This window comes from Procambarus clarkii, chromosome 18 (assembly GCF_040958095.1).
Source record: "Procambarus clarkii isolate CNS0578487 chromosome 18, FALCON_Pclarkii_2.0, whole genome shotgun sequence".
NCBI lineage: Eukaryota > Metazoa > Arthropoda > Malacostraca > Decapoda > Cambaridae > Procambarus > Procambarus clarkii.
The window spans coordinates 33,702,591-33,720,131 of NC_091167.1; the positions used below are offsets into that span (position 1 = coordinate 33,702,591).

Genomic DNA, 17,541 nt, shown 5'->3' on the forward strand with positions numbered 1-17,541 from the left:
GGGCTGATCCAGATGCAAAACCCCCTGTTTATGGATGAATAACGATTTCCACAAGATTCAGAACCAACCAGTCCTCGACTTAAGTCTATTACATCCAGCGGCCAACCCCATAGACGCAGTCATAAATTTTTACATGCTGTTCATTCAAAACGGAAATTTTCTCAAATATAAATTAATATTATAATATATTAACATATTGTGCATATATATATAGGCATAGGTTAGGTATTTAAGTTCTGTTGGCGATTATTTGTATTTGTAGTACGTGGGTGAAGCATTTACAGCGTTGTGGTTCGAACAAAATTCGTCACTGAAGCACTTGTTCCGGAAGTGTTCGGACGTCATCAATTGTGAGTCGTGTGTAAACCGTTATTCATTCATAAACTGGGGGTTTGGCGGGTGCATGGAATCACTTTTGGGTCTTTGTTTGGAGGACGGGCTGTCAGAACTGATGACATTCGAACATTTTTCAAATAGTGCTTCGCTGATCACCTCTGTTTGAATCACAAACGCTGTAAATGCATCAACTGCGTACTACAAATAGAAATAATCGGCAACAGAACCTAAACACCTAACCTAACCAGTGCCTAAATATGCACAATATGCTAATATATAATAATATTAATTTATATTTGAGAAAAGTTATGTTTTGAATGAACAGAATGTTAAAATTATTGAACGAGTCTTTGGGGTCGACGGCTGGATGGAATGGACTTGGTCTAAGGACGGGTTGTGCTCTTCAGTGTAGCGACTTTTTTATATTTGGTATGGTATTTCCAATGGAGGAGAGGAAACCCTTGTCTAATTGCCGATATATCCATATAGTTACCTGTATATAAATTTAATCATTTATATAGGTAAATATGTGGATAGATATCCCTCCATCTACTGGCTAGATATGTGCTTAACCTGACTGAGCAACGCTTGCATCATGCACAGTGCGTTTCCAACGTTATTTTTAATCGCCAGATAATGAATTATGTATGCTATACCTTGATAAATTTCCTGGTACATAAATTAACCGGGTTGCAGTGTTCATTGGTAATACATTCTCATCAATCCAAGTATTTAGCCTTTTTCCAATACGGGTTACAAATATAGCCTACTGGTATATGCGTACTTAATACAATTATATATTGAATTTGGGTCTCATCAATGATGACGACTGTTAATTAGGAGAGCAGACGGAAAGTGTGGGATCATTAGCTATGTGAGAGAGAGCTGAGGAGAGTGTGTGTGTGTGTACGTGCTAGCGAGCCACAACACCGCCATGACGGCGTCGCCAGCTCTGTGTGTCTGTGCTCTGGAGACCTCCCTGCAGTTGCCCACCCTCCTCGTATGCACATTATTTCACAAGCCACTCCATAGATCCCGCACCTTGAAGTAATCGTTGACTCTAATAGTCGAATTCTTTTGTAGAGGTTCTAAAATTAAGCAATGAAACAATTAGGCTCCATTTTGCGGGGAATATATTTCTCGCTAAATTCCCGATCCGGTGTCGTGCGTTCTTCGAGCAAAAAATCGCCGGGCAAAAAAAACTGGTCCTTACAACGGATGGCCGTATATCAGGTGGGTGTGCATGCTGCATCCTAGCTAGAGCAGCATCCCTTGGTACTGCTGTAATTACGATGCTCAGTGGTACTGCTGCTCTTATTTATGTAGGCAATTAACAAGTGCCTATAACTATACGTCGGCTGCCGACCCTCCGAGGCTGCGTTTGTGGAAGGAGCACCTATAGATAAGGGCCATAAAATAGATTTCTTGGTTTACCATTATTAAAGCAACATTAATCCGTATCAAGCGTGCTGAATATTAAATAACAGGTGGGCATGAGAGTATCTGGAGGCGTGTATCCCCCACGGTAGGTACGGGGGCTCCTGTTTAATCTGTAATCACAATCTTGAATACGCAGTCAGTATAGCAAGAGGCAGCTGGCCCTTGCGGCTCTGCTCGCCTTGGTACAGTACTCGAAGGACCCGCCACGGCGTCCTACCCTATTATACCTGCTCCCGGACTCTCTTGCCCCATTATATCAAGCGATCCGACTGGTTTGGTTTTTGGCTCAATTCCTAATAGTCGCACTAGGGTTCGGCCTCCATGACCCATCTGGCCAACCAGTAAGTATACCATTGTTTATATATATATACTCATCCGGCGAGTGAACAATACCGTCATAGCAGCTTGTACAACTCTTCATCAATTAAAAGAATACCCGTTGGGTTGTTCTTCCTGTTGATTCTATCCAAACGCAGCTGGGACTTGCCTCAAAAGTTGTAAAAGTCTTCTTGTTGATGAAGTATTTAATATTTGAGTATTCTCTTGATTTTAACGGACCGACAGATAAGAGACCCATCCTGGTAAACCATCTCAGTAAATAAGAGACCTACAGAGGTAAATAATAATTACACCTGTACTAATCATTTGGTATGGTTACAGCTCGAATGTTTGAATGCGACTTGGCTAAAATGATCTCTGGCAGTTAAACTTGCACGGTGATCTAGATCACATGAAGTGTGTGGACAAAGACAGGGACACATTCAGCCGACCAGGCCCCCGTTAGTGGCCTGACGGCTGGGTAGACAGCACTCTGGATTCGTAGTCCTAAGGGTCCGGGTTCGATCCCCGGCGGAGGCGGAAACAAATAGACAGAACTTCTTTCACTCTGATGCCCTGTTCACCTAGCAGTAAATAGGTACCTGGGAATTAGACAGCTATTACAGGCTGCTTCCTGAGTGTGTGTGTGTGAAAAACAAAACAAAACAAATAAGTTGATTGACAGTTGAGAGGCGGGCCCAAAGAGCCAGAGCTCAACCCCCGCAAGCACAACTAGGTGAGTACTACATCATTGTATCTTATACTGTGTTGCCTGAAAATACTTTTCTTGACAGCAGGAGGATAATAGACAAAGAAATTATTTTACGAACGACTGTGCGGCATGTATAGAAAGAGAAGCCAAATAGAGCTGTGAATATAAACATCTAGGAAGGGGGATTAGATTCCCTTTCATCTTTGAAATTGATGGATGGAGGCAGACTGTTGAGATCAGAGAGGAAAGATTGGAAAAGACTAGTGTCATGAGGCCAAAGAGCAAACATATCATCGACATTGCAAAGCCAGATACAAGGACTAACATCAATATTGGGAAGAACAGTCTCAAAATATTTCATATATATATATATATATATATATATATATATATATATATATATATATATATATATATATATATATATATATATATATATATATATATATATATATATATTTATATATATATATATATATATATATATATATATATATATATATATATATATATATATATATATATATATATATATATATATATATATATATGTATGTCGTACCTAGTAGCCAGAACGCACTTCTCGGCCTACTATGCAAGGCCCGATTTGCCTAATAAGCCAAGTTTTCCTGAATTTATATATTTTCTCTATTTTTTTTCTTACGAAATGATAAAGCTACCCATTTCATTATGTATGAGGTCAATTTTTTTTATTGGAGTTAAAATTAACGTAGCTATATGACCGAACCTAACCAACCCTACCTAACCTAACCTAACCTATCTTTATTGGTTAGGTTAGGTTAGGTAGCCGAAAAAGTTAGGTTAGGTTAGATTAGGTAGGTTAGGTAGTCGAAAAACAATTAATTCATGAAAACTTGGCTTATTAGTTAAATCGGGCCTTGCACAGTAGGCTGAGAAGTGCGTTCTGGCTACTAGGTACGACATATATATATATATATATATATATATATATATATATATATATATATATATATATATATATATATATATATATATATATATATATATATATATATATATATATATTAAACATTATTACTTAATAATATTATTATGAGAGATCCCATAGCGACACTGAAAGTTTAAGTTAAATATCTGTTATTGAAATATAAGGGGCAACACAGATCAATGAGACATCAGTTGGAAGAGGGAGATGAAGAACGTTTCTCAGTCGCCTATTGACTAAAGACAGACAGTCTATCATGAAGAGGAATCATTAGTAATATATAATCCACGTCAAGACTGACCATCGTTCAGGAGGGCTGCAGGCGCAATCTGTCGACGAAGATCCCGAGAGTGACGAAAATGGACAGGGGGAAAAAAACTGTACCAAGATAAGGAGTGAGAGTTTTGGCAAGTCTGGAAGCAAGATAATGACCAGCAAGAGGAGTCTCTTGATGAAATAATGGGACGAAGAGGAACGCCTAGTTTGTGAGGCTTAGGGAGAGCGTAAAATAAGTAAGAGAAGGACAGAAGACACGGAAACGTTTGATGAGATCAAAGTTAAGTAGACAAAGGCAAGAGAGGTATTGAAGTTTATGGTTAAAAGTATTTAAGGCGATTCAAGAGTTAGAAGTAAGAGTCCGAGAGTCAGAAAACAAATCATCGGCTTCTTTTTTGGGGAGGTTGTCCACACGATCAGAGACAACAACCAAATTTAGTTCCCTCGAGCGGCTCACGCAGGCCCATTCTTGCCTAATGTTTACGGGCTATTTATGCCCGTGACACCTCTTGTTTGGGTGGGACAGACAGCACCGCTTCCTGTGCCAGGTAAGTCCACTACGGGCTCACCATAGCCCGTGCTACTTGCCCTGCTCCTGTGCCAGGTAAGTTACGGACTCTCCATAGCCCGTGCTACTTGGAACTTGTTCCGAGTAGCTGAATCTATAACAACAACATGACAACACCTGGCAGACAAGTAGGCAACATTTAGGAACAAGACTAATAGGCGGGGCATAAGGAGCTAAACCTCACTTCCTCGTCGTGCCTAGAATATGTAAATACTAACCCCAACACCACCTCAACAACCACCGTTAGAACAATACTGGATTATGCAGCATCGGCATGGACTTCACACCTTATGAAGCATTAAGCCTAAAATTAAACAAAATACAAGGATTTGCAACAGGATTGGTACCAGAGCTACGATAATAAGCTAATGGAACTATCTCACAAACCCTAGAGAATAGAAGGAACAGAGGAGATATAGTCATAACATACAAGATACTGAGGGAATAGATATGGTGGACAAAGACAGCCTCTTCAAATTTAGAGAGAGTAGGACAAGAGGACACTGGTGGAACCTGGAAACGCAAATAAGCGGAAGGAATGTAAGGAAATATTCGTACTCTCTACAGGTATTCAACAAGTGGAATCCATCGAAAGAGGGAGCTGTGGAAGCCACCTCCTTCCACAACTTTAAGGCCAGATTCGATAAAGAATTTGTACGTCAAAATAGTTACAATTGTAATGTAACAGGTACAACACGGCTAGTAGCCGGGGCATGAAGATCTAGACCTCACTTACCCCTAGACACTGTTAGTCAAGCGCTACCACTACCACCAACCACCACTCACCGCCACTCACCACCACCACCCACCACCCACCACCACCACCCACCACCACCACCCACCACCACCACCACCACCACCACCACCACCCACCACCACCACCACCACCACCACTCACCACATCCCCATCACTCACTGTCGTGCACCATGCCATCCCTCTCCCTCTCCCAGCATGCGACATTAACATATACACACCATCACGAGGCCACCAATGGACATCCCGCATTATGCTCACCGCTGCTGTAATACAAATTCTCCATAACCAATCATTCGTTATGTACTGGACGAACCTGACCACACCACCAATCGTAAGTGTTCCGAGGAGAATAACTACATTACTCGTGCTAGTTTTCTCAAATAAATATGATGAGAACATTACGTCTACCAGCGCTCTCTGATGAACGTGAGAACATTTCTCATAGAAGCCTTCCAGGAGGGAAAATTATGTGAACATAACTTATAGAACGCGCACAGAGGAATGTGATGAACATCACTCATGGAAGCCGAATGAATATACTCAAAACATGGCGAGAAAATGACTCAAGCAAGCGCCCTAGAGGAATATGTTGTGACTATTACTCATACAAGCCCGCCCCGTCCCATGGAACACAGCGCCAACATTACCCATAGAGCTCCTCCACCCCCAGAGAAATACAAGGCGAGCATTTCTCCTAAAATTTGTGTGTGGAGGCCGCTTCCAGTTTAGTGTTGACTGTCTCCAAGGTAGCCAACTTTAGTGTGTAGGTTAAAAGACATGTTCGAGGAAGTATTGTTGTCCTGTGTGTGTGCTTGGGTTGTGGGTGTCGTGAGGGTGGACAGGTAGTATTGTTTGCCTGAAAATTATCGTTATCTGGCAAGGTTAGTATTTCATGTTTATTACGAAGTGGAAGAAGCATGGTCTTTGTAAGTGATGTCCTGTAAATAAAATGCTGGTAGAATGCTGCCTGTTATTATGTTTGGTTGTGCATCTTCGTGTGTGTTTGTGTGTGTGTATTCACTTAGTTGTATTCCCCTAGTTGTGCTTGCAGGGGTTGAGCTCTGGCTCTTTCGGCCCGCCTCTTTGTAACACCATAAAAGTGTTCAGTTGAATTATATTTTATGTTACATACAACATGAGTCAGTCAGACAGGATTTGAGGCGCCAGACTGCGACCTGTAGTAATTAAAAAGTCACACCTCTAGAGTGTTAATGACCACAAGTTGACCACGGGTCAGGTAGTGTGAATTGACCTTGCTTCTGCTAGCTGATAATTGCAGGCGGTTGGTAGTGTTTTTTTTATCAAACATGCCTCTGTTCAGGCATGGTAGGTAGATGGCCTGAGGCTATCTACTTAGTAGGCGGAGCTAGCTCCAAGGTCCCCCCATAAATACCCAGGGAACTGTACATTCGAGAGGATAGAGAATCAGCAGAGAACAGAGCAGACAGAGAGGCTTGGCAATTGAAAAGCAGCCGAGACCAGGGGCCAGATACACGAAGCAGTTACTCAAGTACTTACGAACGTGTACATCTTTCATCAATCTTCGACGGCTTTAGCTACATTTATTAAACAGTTTACAAGCATGAAAACTTCCCAGTCAACTGTTTGTTACTGTTATAAACAGCCTCCTGGTGCTTCGGAGCTCGTTAGCTGTTTAATAATTGTAAACAAAGCCGCCAAAGATTGAGAAAAGATGTACAGGTTCGTAAGTGCTTGTGTAACTCCTTCGTGAATCTGGCCCCAGGCTGTCGGCCGGACGGGGGAGAGGGGGACTCCTCTTGTCATCCCCCTCCTACCCCCTCTCTATCCAACTTAGGCTCAGAAACTTGGTGAGTTGAATTGTAAGGTGACAAATTTGGTGTTTCCATCTAAAGGTGTTGGGTGATTTCAGGGGCAGACAGCCGGAGTGTTCTTAACAGTGTTCTCAATAGTTCACTCAAAGCCGTAGTGTTCCCAATGTCTTGTGTGGTGACTCACGTTGTATATTAATCTTGACATAGTGAACATTAAGTTAAATTGCCTAAATTATGATACTTATCATGTTAAATCTATAATTGATAGATTTATTGTTTAAATTGTCTTTAATTTTGTTCCCTAGATCTTGGATTTTCTGATATGTTGCAAGCTAAAGTGTAGAGCACAGTGAGTCTATTGACTTTAAGATTCTTGATTCCAGTTAATACATGCTAACATTTGATAACAGCGTAAAGTACAGACAAGTTCCATGCTTTGTCATGTATGTAACTGAGTTAGAATGGATGGTGGCAGCCCTACTTCTACTTTGTACCTTCTACTTCTATTTTCTACTCCTCTTCGTGTTCTCAGTCTGTCTCTCCGCTTCTTGTCAAACCTTCCCTTTCACCTGACCACTCCTCTCTACTCCTTACCTTGAGGTTACCTTGAGGTGCTTCCGGGGCTTAGTGTCCCCGCGGTCCGGTCGTCGACCAGGCCTCCTGGTTGCCTCCCATACACTTTACTCCTCCCACCTCTCTTCTTCCTCCCTCACCCCAAACCCTCACACATTACTTCATTATTAATTCATTTTCATTCGTTTTCCATATACGTTACATCTTAACTGTCAAGCAATCAACTGTTATTTGTCACACACACACACACACACACACACACACACACACACACACACACACACACACACACACACACACACACACACACACACACATACACACACACACACATATACACACACACATATACAAGTTGACCAGTATTACTCTCGCAAGCAGTGATGGCCGAGTGGTTAAGGCGTCTGACTAGAAATCAGATGGGATCTTCCCGCGTAGGTTCGAATCCTACTCACTGCGAGAACGTTGGTTTTCCAGTTGATTGACAGTAGAGAGGCAGGACCAAAGAGCCAGAGCTCAACCCCCGCAAGCACAAATAGGTGAGTACAAATACGTGAGTGCACACACACACACACAGAGGAAGCAGCCCGTAACAGCTGTCTAACTCCCAGGTACTTATTTATTGCTAGATGAACAGACGCATCCGGGTGAAAGAAACTGTGCCCATTTGTTTCCGCCATCGCCGGGGTTCGATCCCCGGTCCCTAGGTTTACGAATACCGAGCACTGTCCACTCAGCCACCAGGCCCCCTTTATATATATATATATATATATATATATATATATATATATATATATATATATATATATATATATATATATATATATATATATATATATATATATATATATATATATATATATATATATATATGCTAACAAGCCTGAATGGTCCCCAGGACAATATGCAACTGAAAACTGTGGGTGTGAGTTTTCAGTTATATATATATATATATATATATATATATATATATATATATATATATATATATATATATATATATATATATATATATATATATATATATATATACTTTGAGTTTACTTTAATCCAGGACAATATTCAGGACTAAAGTATACTTGCTGGTTGGCCCAGTAAGCTATTGTGGTGACTTTAATAACCCTCCAGAGGTTCATAGGCCTTAAGTTAAAAAAAAAATGTAAAGATGACAGCTTTCAACCTTTATTTTGAATATATTTAATAATTCATTAGACTTAAACAGAGTCCGGACTCGGGGAGGGTGTCCAGTATTAGTCCCAGCCTTCAGGAAGACGTGTGGGGGGGGGGGAAGGGAACTATCAGGGGGGAAAGAAAAAGCCACTACGACTATATAACACTGGGAAGGGGTCAGGATAAGGGTTTGGGATGGGACGGGGAGGAAGAAACGGTGCCCAACCACTTGGACGGTCGGGAATTGAACGCCGACCAGCACGAAGCGAGGGGGGGGGGGAGCTATCAGGGAAAAAAGTGCCAAGCCACTACGACTATTTAACCATCCTCAGGAAGAGGCTGGATCGCTGGCAGCGATCTTTTGACCATTTGCTTTGACGTCTTACTTACTTACGTCAAGATTACTTGAATTGATCATTGCAAATATCATTCGTGTACATTTTGAAAACCTCAGATTGGCAAAGGACTCACAGCTTGGTCTTGCTAATAAGTTACTCACGTTTAACAAACAGACTCATCCTTTTTCTGAATGACTGAAGCAGTCAATAGTGGAAAATATTGGGATGTTAAATTATTTGACCTTTACAAACTCAGTTCTTTTAGATATCGTACTTCACGTACGAGTGATAGACATGTGTGATCGTTATTGGAAGGGGATATCTTATGTTGGAATAAGACATGGCTAATTAAAATTAAAATTAAAGGGCAGTATATATGGAGTCAAGTTGTAGAGGGAAACTGTTGCAAGTGGAGTGCTCAGTGGCTCAGTCTTGGGGCCTCTTTTGTTTATCCTTGACATTAGCACCTTATGAAGCGCGATTAAGAAAGCTTAATTTGCATTCTCTCGAAACGCGAAGATTAAGGAGGACACGACTGAAGTATAAAAATGGATGAATAGGTTTACCAAAAGAATATCAATTAAATATGGTTTAAATATAACATTGCAAAAAGTATCACGAAACGAAGAATACAAATTGGAAAAAAGATTAGTTTAAAAAAGATCTGGGTAAATACTGGTTTGGCAAGTCTACCTGCCGATTTATGGCACAGATTACCGGGGGTAACATAAACGTGGGATCGCTGGTTCATTTCAAGCGTAGGTTGGACAAATATTGGAGCGGGTTTAGTTGGATATATAATCAGTAGCGTCTCGCAAGAACCAGTCGGCCTCCCGCTAGCTTCATTCTCATGTTCAGACACGACGGGATTCTTTGCCACAGTAACACAGAATAATCCTTCTGTCGATGTCTCCACTATTAATTTTCGAACTCATGTTGCGACTATGAACGGCTTCAGACAATACCGCAGCAGCTCACACGACGCTCAATGTTTAACAACTCCCTCCACGTCGTGGCCTTGGTAACGGTCCCACACAATTGACAATTATTCTCCCAAACGGCTGCCTAGAAGCGGTAGTTGGGATCACAGGGGCTCCACACCTGGCATCATTACGGTTGGCTGTGGCGGTACACGGTGCCCACTAACAGTTCCCTGATGTCTGGTTACCTGGTTGATGGGGTTCTGGGAGTTCTTCTACTCCCCAAGCCCGGCCCGAGGCCAGGCTTGACTCGTGAGAGTTTGGTCCACTAGGCTGTTGCTTGGAGCGGCCCGCAGGCCCACATATCCACCACAACCCGGTTGGTCCGGCACTCCTTGGAGGAAACAATCTAGTTTCCTCTTGAAGATGTCCACGGTTGTTAACCCGAGGCCAATATAAATGCTTTGGGAGTTTTTCTTGAGGATTTTGACATATCTGTCCCGTGTCTGTGGCGACCCAGCACGCTGGTTCGATCCCCCGTTCTGCTCCTGAGATTTATTCACTAGCAACACCACTTTGGATATTCTGGATTGACAAAGAATATATAACTTTTCAAGCAGTTGTGTATTTCTGCTTTTATTGAATTTATTTTGTTTAATTCCGTCATGGCGATCAACAGACGGTACAAGGGACGGCTTTGGTTAATAAAACTTGTGATATAACAGACATCAACTAAGGGTCAATATAGGTGTTTTAGTATTAAGTTCCTTTTCATAATTTAACGACCATATGGGCTTCACATTAGCGATGAAGCTCTCAGTGCAGACGTCACTGCGTCTTATGACGCAGTGTCGTCTTACTGACAGCATATTGTGACATCATATCTTGAGTCACAATAACGTGGCTGAAGATATGATGACCAAACAACAACTCAGAAGATGGAGCAGCGACGACGTTTCGGTCCGTCCAGGAACATTATCAAGTGGTTATCAAGGCTGTCAAAGCTGTTCTTCCGTACTTGACAGACAGGACTCGCGCTCCCTCCACCTCAGACAGTATTTACTAAGCCGCTTAAGAGGTCTGAAGCGTTACGAGGTCGTACCATTACCCAACCTAAGATTATTATTTTGGAGAATATCACAGTGCTTAGGAACTCGTAAATTATTTAATAATGAAAGACTCGCGATTCATGAAGAATTTACGCTTCTACTTACGAAACATGTACATCTAGGAGTCGCGGAACTAAGAGGTCGCGGAACCTCGCACACTAGTCGCGAATCTCCAGCGCGGTGCATCACTAGGGTGATGGAGATCGAGGCAGCGTCCTCACACTAAGAGCGAGTCTCCAGCGCGGTGCATCACTAGGGTGATGGAGATCGAGGCAGCGTCCTCACACTAAGCGCGAGTCTCCAGCGCGGTGCATCACTAGGGTGATGGAGATCGAGGCAGCGTCCTCACACTAAGAGCGAGTCTCCAGCGCGGTGCATCACTAGGGTGATGGAGATCGAGGCAGCGTCCTCACACTAAGCGCGAGTCTCCAGCGCGGTGCATCACTAGGGTGATGGAGATCGAAGGCAGCGTCCTCACACTAAGAGCGAGTCTCCAGCGCGGTGCATCACTAGGGTGATGGAGATCGAGGTAGCGTCCTCACACTAAGCGCGAGTCTCCAGCGCGGTGCATCACTAGGGTGATGGAGGACGAGGCAGCGTCCTCACACTAAGCGCGAGTCTCCAGCGCGGTGAATCACTAGGGTGATGGAGGACGAGGCAGCGTCCTCACACTAAGCGCGAGTCTCCAGCGCGGTGCATCACTAGGGTGACGGAGGACGAGGCAGCGTCCTCACTATAAGTACCAAAGACACGGAAACGTTGAACAAGGTTTAAGGGAAGCAAGTTTTTGTGAGCCAGCCTGCTGGACGAGGCGGGACTTACGACCCCCGGTGAGCTGAACTGTTTCCTGGATACTGCGCGAGAAGGAATATTTAATGTTCATTAATTTACCACTTGATCGCTAAAAACCCCAGGGGCCAGATTCACGAAAACACTTATGCAAGCACTTACGAACGTGTACGTCTTACCTCAATCTTTGACGGCTTTGGTTACATTTATTCAACAGTTTACAAGCATGAAAACTTCCTATTCAACTGTTGTTATTGTTATAAACAGCCTCCTGGTGCTTCCGAGCTCATTAACTGTTTAATAATTGGAAACAAAGCCGTCAAAGATTGAGAAAAGATGTGCAGGTTCGTAAGTGTTTGCGTAAGTGCTTTCGTGAATCTGGCCCCTGATTTTATTAGATTGAATGAAAGCTGGCTTGGTTATTTCGCGCCATGTATCCTAAGGGACGATCTTTGATTATGCCATTTAATGTGGCATTTGCGAATATTTTTGTAAATGTTAAAAGAAGGTAACGCAGCTAGGTAGACAATGTAACATACATTTCCGTAGCTCTGGTGTTCACTCTAGCGATGACCAGAGTAGGAAGCTTCTGTCCCAGGAGTTCCTGTACTCGAGAGTCTTAAATTAAGGTATCCTCAAAGTGCTTCCGGAGTCTGCCAATGCAGACTGCCTATCACATGCCTCTGTATGACTAACCATCCTGTGTGATGGGGATTTTATAGCTTTTTTGACACACTGTACTCCACTTCATATAGTCTAGAGTAGCTGCACTAATGCAGATGTACCTAATGTATTAATAAAAAAATAAGAAAATAAATTAAGGAATTGCGAGAATTTATAACTTTCCAAGTGGTTGTGTATTTCTACTTTTATTGGACATATTTTCTTCGCCATGGCAAGGAGGAGACGCTACGAGGGACGGCCATGTTTGGTATAACGTGATATAACGGACATTGAGCAAGTGTAAATATAGGTGGTCTTATTATTAAGTTCTTTTTCTCATAATTTAACGATCACATGGGCTTCTCATTAGCGATGGAGCTGTCAGTGTACTTCCGTACTTGAGAGATGGGACTCGGGCATGCACTCCCTCTTTCCTCAACCAGTATTTACTTTTCAGTTTAAGAGCTCTGAAGAGTTACGAGGTCGTACACCGTCCATATAAGACTCCCTGGATACAACCTTCCCTCCACATAGGCATCCTGCAGTCCCACATTTCCCTCCATCATACACTACTTAAATGTAGTGAATGTGAGTATATACATCCAGTCCATATACAGTATACATCCATTACTGCCTCGCATGTCCTTCACAACATTCTCCCTACTGACCGGTAAATTACCTTGACGCTTCTAGTACATCGTGGTGGAGGGACAGAGGATTATGGTAATATTAAAGTATAAGGCTAAAGTATAAGGCACAACAGTATAATACACCACTCTCTATCCCAGATTTACATTTCCTAATGTTTATTTACAACTGGGTGAGCTTCTCTCCCCTGCCAATCAATCTCACTCTCATACACATCTCATCACCATCTACATAGTTGTGGCTCCACCACACTCCAAATGTGTACATATATTCATGGCCTCATTCCTCCTCAGACCTGACAAGGAAGGGTAACTTATCAGAGACAACCACGTACTGCTCGGAAGATTTGTCTTGGCTTTTTTTTTTCCCTCCCATAATTACTGACTTCTTGGAAGCTTTCTGTCGTGTCTTGCTTATTAAGCACAGGATTACGACATGCGGCAGTCTGTGTGTAATGGACGGTGATTCTTCATTTTGCTGTGTGTAGAATAAGGAGAGAGCCTTATGTTGGTTATTGTTATCGTCTTTATTGTTTTATGGCTTGTAACCCCCCCTCATTCCCCTCATTCCCTTCTCTTTCTATGTTTGTCTGTCTTACTGGGCCTCTCTCTTTCTCTCTCTGCATGTGTCTGTCTGTCTGTCTCTCTCTCTCTCTCTCTCTCTCTCTCTCTCTCTCTCTCTCTCTCTCTCTCTCTCTCTCTCTCTCTCTCTCTCTCTCTCTCTCTCTCTCTCTCTCTCTTTGTGTCTGCGTCTTCGTGGTGAATGTATGTAAAAATCACGTTTTCTCTTACGCAATGCAGATGTTGTTATGCATGTTTAAGGAGTAAATTAGTGTAGGTGAGTGTTGCGGGCACTCTTGGGGGATGACTCAAGCCACAATGATAATCTTCTCTAAAGTTATGATAATACATTATGTTCTTGTTATTGAAACAGAAAATATTTCAGAGTCATACGAAGAGAAGTTTGCCTGGTAGTCGGTAGCAACGATTCCAGAGCAAGATGATTGCTGCTTCACACACTTGACATTGATGTCAGACCGAATGGATGGTGACATTGATGCCGGACTGAATGGCTGTTGCCTCATACATTTAACATTGAAGTCAGGCCGAGTGCCTGTGGCCTCACACACCTGTTATTGATGCGAGACGGAGTGACTGCTGCCCCACACACACCCGGTATTGATGCGAGACCGAGTTATTGATGCCCCACACACCTGACAGGTCCTCCGGGCAGCACTAGGGGCCTCAGTGCCCGCGCCTGGTAGTTACCCTCACCATTAGCGTCTCCACCCAACAGTTCCTGCAGCTCTGACCCCGGAATAACGGCGTGTCATCCTGTTTTTTTTGTGCCAGTGTTTTATCATGGTAATGTGATGCTCTCGTGTGACCATGAGGCTGTGTGCTTTGGTTAATGTTACCTCCATAATGAAGGTGTTTGCGAATTGAGAGAATGTTTACAGATCTAGACTTACTTAACTCTTGAGGTTACTGTTTGGGGTTGATTTGCAATATATGGATAATGCAAAGACATTGACGTTCAAGTTGAATTTAGCTTATTGAAATAATAAAAGGCATTCCCGAAAGGATAGAATAAATTAGGCCGTTTTTGCCTCAGTCCAAACTGTTCACACATAATTATCATATTTTACATTACAAATGCATTTACATTGATTGCTTAGTTGTCACATAATACATATTAAAAATATATTAAAAAGAATTTTACCGTTATATTCTTGTTTCAAAGCGTTTGAGCCTCCTCCTTGCACCATTCATGTAATGCCGGTGTGTGCGCAGTCCGTGCGCCCCGGATGAAAACCCCGCGCGCGATGCGGTCTGCGGTAGTCGTTGGTATTCGTCGTGTCCTTCTAGCGACGCGGGAAAGACGAGGCACCTGTCATGCAGCGCCAAAAATATCCTAGATGCATCTTTTTTGGGGGGTGACACTGAAGGTTCTAAATATATTTGTTATGCAGTACTAGATGCACCTGTCATGAAGCATTGAAGGTCTTCGATGCACCTGTCATGAAGTGCTGAAGGTCTTCGATGCACCTGTCATGAAGTGCTGAAGGTCTTCGATGCACCTGTCATGAAGTGCTGAAGGTCTTCGATGCACCTGTCATGAAGTACTGAAGGTCTTCGATGCACCTGTCATGAAGTGCTGAAGGTCTTCGATGCACCTGTCATGAAGCATTGAAGGTCTTCGATGCACCTGTCATGAAGCATTGAAGGTCTTCGATGCACCTGTCATGAAGCGTTGAAAATCTTCGATGCACCTGTCATGAAGTACTGAAGGTCTTCGATGCACCTGTCATGAAGCGTTGAAAATCTTCGATGCACCTGTCATGAAGTGCTGAAGGTCTTCGATGCACCTGTCATGAAGCGTTGAAAATCTTCGATGCACCTGTCATGAAGTGCTGAAGGTCTTCGATGCACCTGTCATGAAGCGTTGAAAGTCTTCGATGCCCCTGTCATGAAGTGGTGAAGATTCACAGTGAGTCTGTTTGGCAGCGCGAAATGTCTTAATGAAACTGTAGCGGAACACTGAAGATATTAAATGCACCTGTTATGCAGCACTGAAGAGCCTCGAGACACCTGTTATGGAGCACTGAAGAGCCTCGAGACACCTGTTATGGAGCACTGAAGAGCCCCAAGACACCTGTTATGGAGCACTGAAGAGCCTCGAGACACCTGTTATGGAGCACTGAAGAGCCCCAAGATACCTGTTATGCAGCACTGAAGAGCCTCAAGACACCTGTTATGCAGCACTGAAGAGCCTCAAGACACCTGTTATGCAGCACTGAAGAGCCCCAAGACACCTGTTATGCAGCACTGAAGAGCCTCAAGACACCTGTTATGCAGCACTGAAGAGCCTCAAGACACCTGTTATGCAGCACTGAAGAGCCCCAAGACACCTGTTATGCAGCACTGAAGAGCCTCAAGACACCTGTTATGCAGCACTGAAGAGCCTCAAGACACCTGTTATGCAGCACTGAAGAGCCTCAAGACACCTGTTATGCAGCACTGAAGAGCCCCAAGACACCTGTTATGCAGCACTGAAGAGCCTCAAGACACCTGTTATGCAGCACTGAAGAGCCTCAAGACACCTGTTATGCAGCACTGAAGAGCCTCAAGACACCTGTTATGCAGCACTGAAGAGCCCCAAGACACCTGTTATGCAGCACTGAAGAGCCTCAAGACACCTGTTATGCAGCACTGAAGAGCCCCAAGACACCTGTTATGCAGCACTGAAGAGCCCCAAGACACCTGTTATGCAGCACTGAAGAGCCTCAAGACACCTGTTATGCAGCGCCGATATATCACTGACATGAGGTAACTTACCTCTACCCATTATAAATTTGAGTAAGATTCGTCTCGCAGGCGGGAGTCAGGAGGGCCCAGAATGACGCTCCAGGTTGTTCCCCGTGGACGTCCGCCATCAGTATGCCGCGCGCGCTCCCACTGGTGTCCTGCGTCTGCCTTATTTTTGGCAGGTACTCCACACGGCTGGCTACCCGAGCTGGTCATAGCGCAGTGCTCTAGTGTGGGGAAAAGGTGTGCCCTCACCTTCCATCGTCCTCTGCTCTAGGTGAGGGGCATACTCCTCTTGGAGGGCTTGTACCGTTATAGCTTGAGACTGTACCGCGCATCTGAGAGCCGTACCGTCACATCTAAGGACCGTGCCGTCACATCTGAGGAGAGTACAGGCACAACTGAGGATAATGATCACACTTGAGAACACCCGGTCACACCCGAGGATACAAGGGGGGTCACGTTTAAGGCTACAGCTACACATGTAGATACAGGAAAGTATATATTAGGGCACATATCGAATAGGTTATTTTTGTTGACAACTAATTACATCCACATTCGTCGTTTATTCGATTTATTATTGATTAGTCCTGTCAGTAAGGTATATGTGTCTCATAACACATTGTTTACATCAATAGTTTGGGTTTTATTGACATTTTTACATTAAGCTATCAAGAGACCCCCGGTCTTGGTGAATATATCCTCGCTGTCACTGTATACCATGGAAACTAGGCCTCAATACGCGGGGAAACATACCCCCCCCTCCATCCCACCAACACGTTTCCCAACTTCCTGTCTGCGTATACCTTTACCTGTCTGCGTATACCCTTACCCGTCTGCGTATACCCTTACCCGT

The 17,541-nt window shown here is 43.4% G+C and overlaps 1 non-coding gene across 1 annotated transcript; it reads left to right on the forward strand.

Moving 5' to 3' along the window:
* The first annotated feature begins 8,117 nt into the window (after positions 1-8,117).
* On the forward strand, positions 8,118-8,199 carry TRNAS-AGA (transfer RNA serine (anticodon AGA)). The gene has a single exon. It is a non-coding gene; the product is annotated as a tRNA-Ser (tRNA).
* Positions 8,200-17,541: the final 9,342 nt, after the last annotated feature.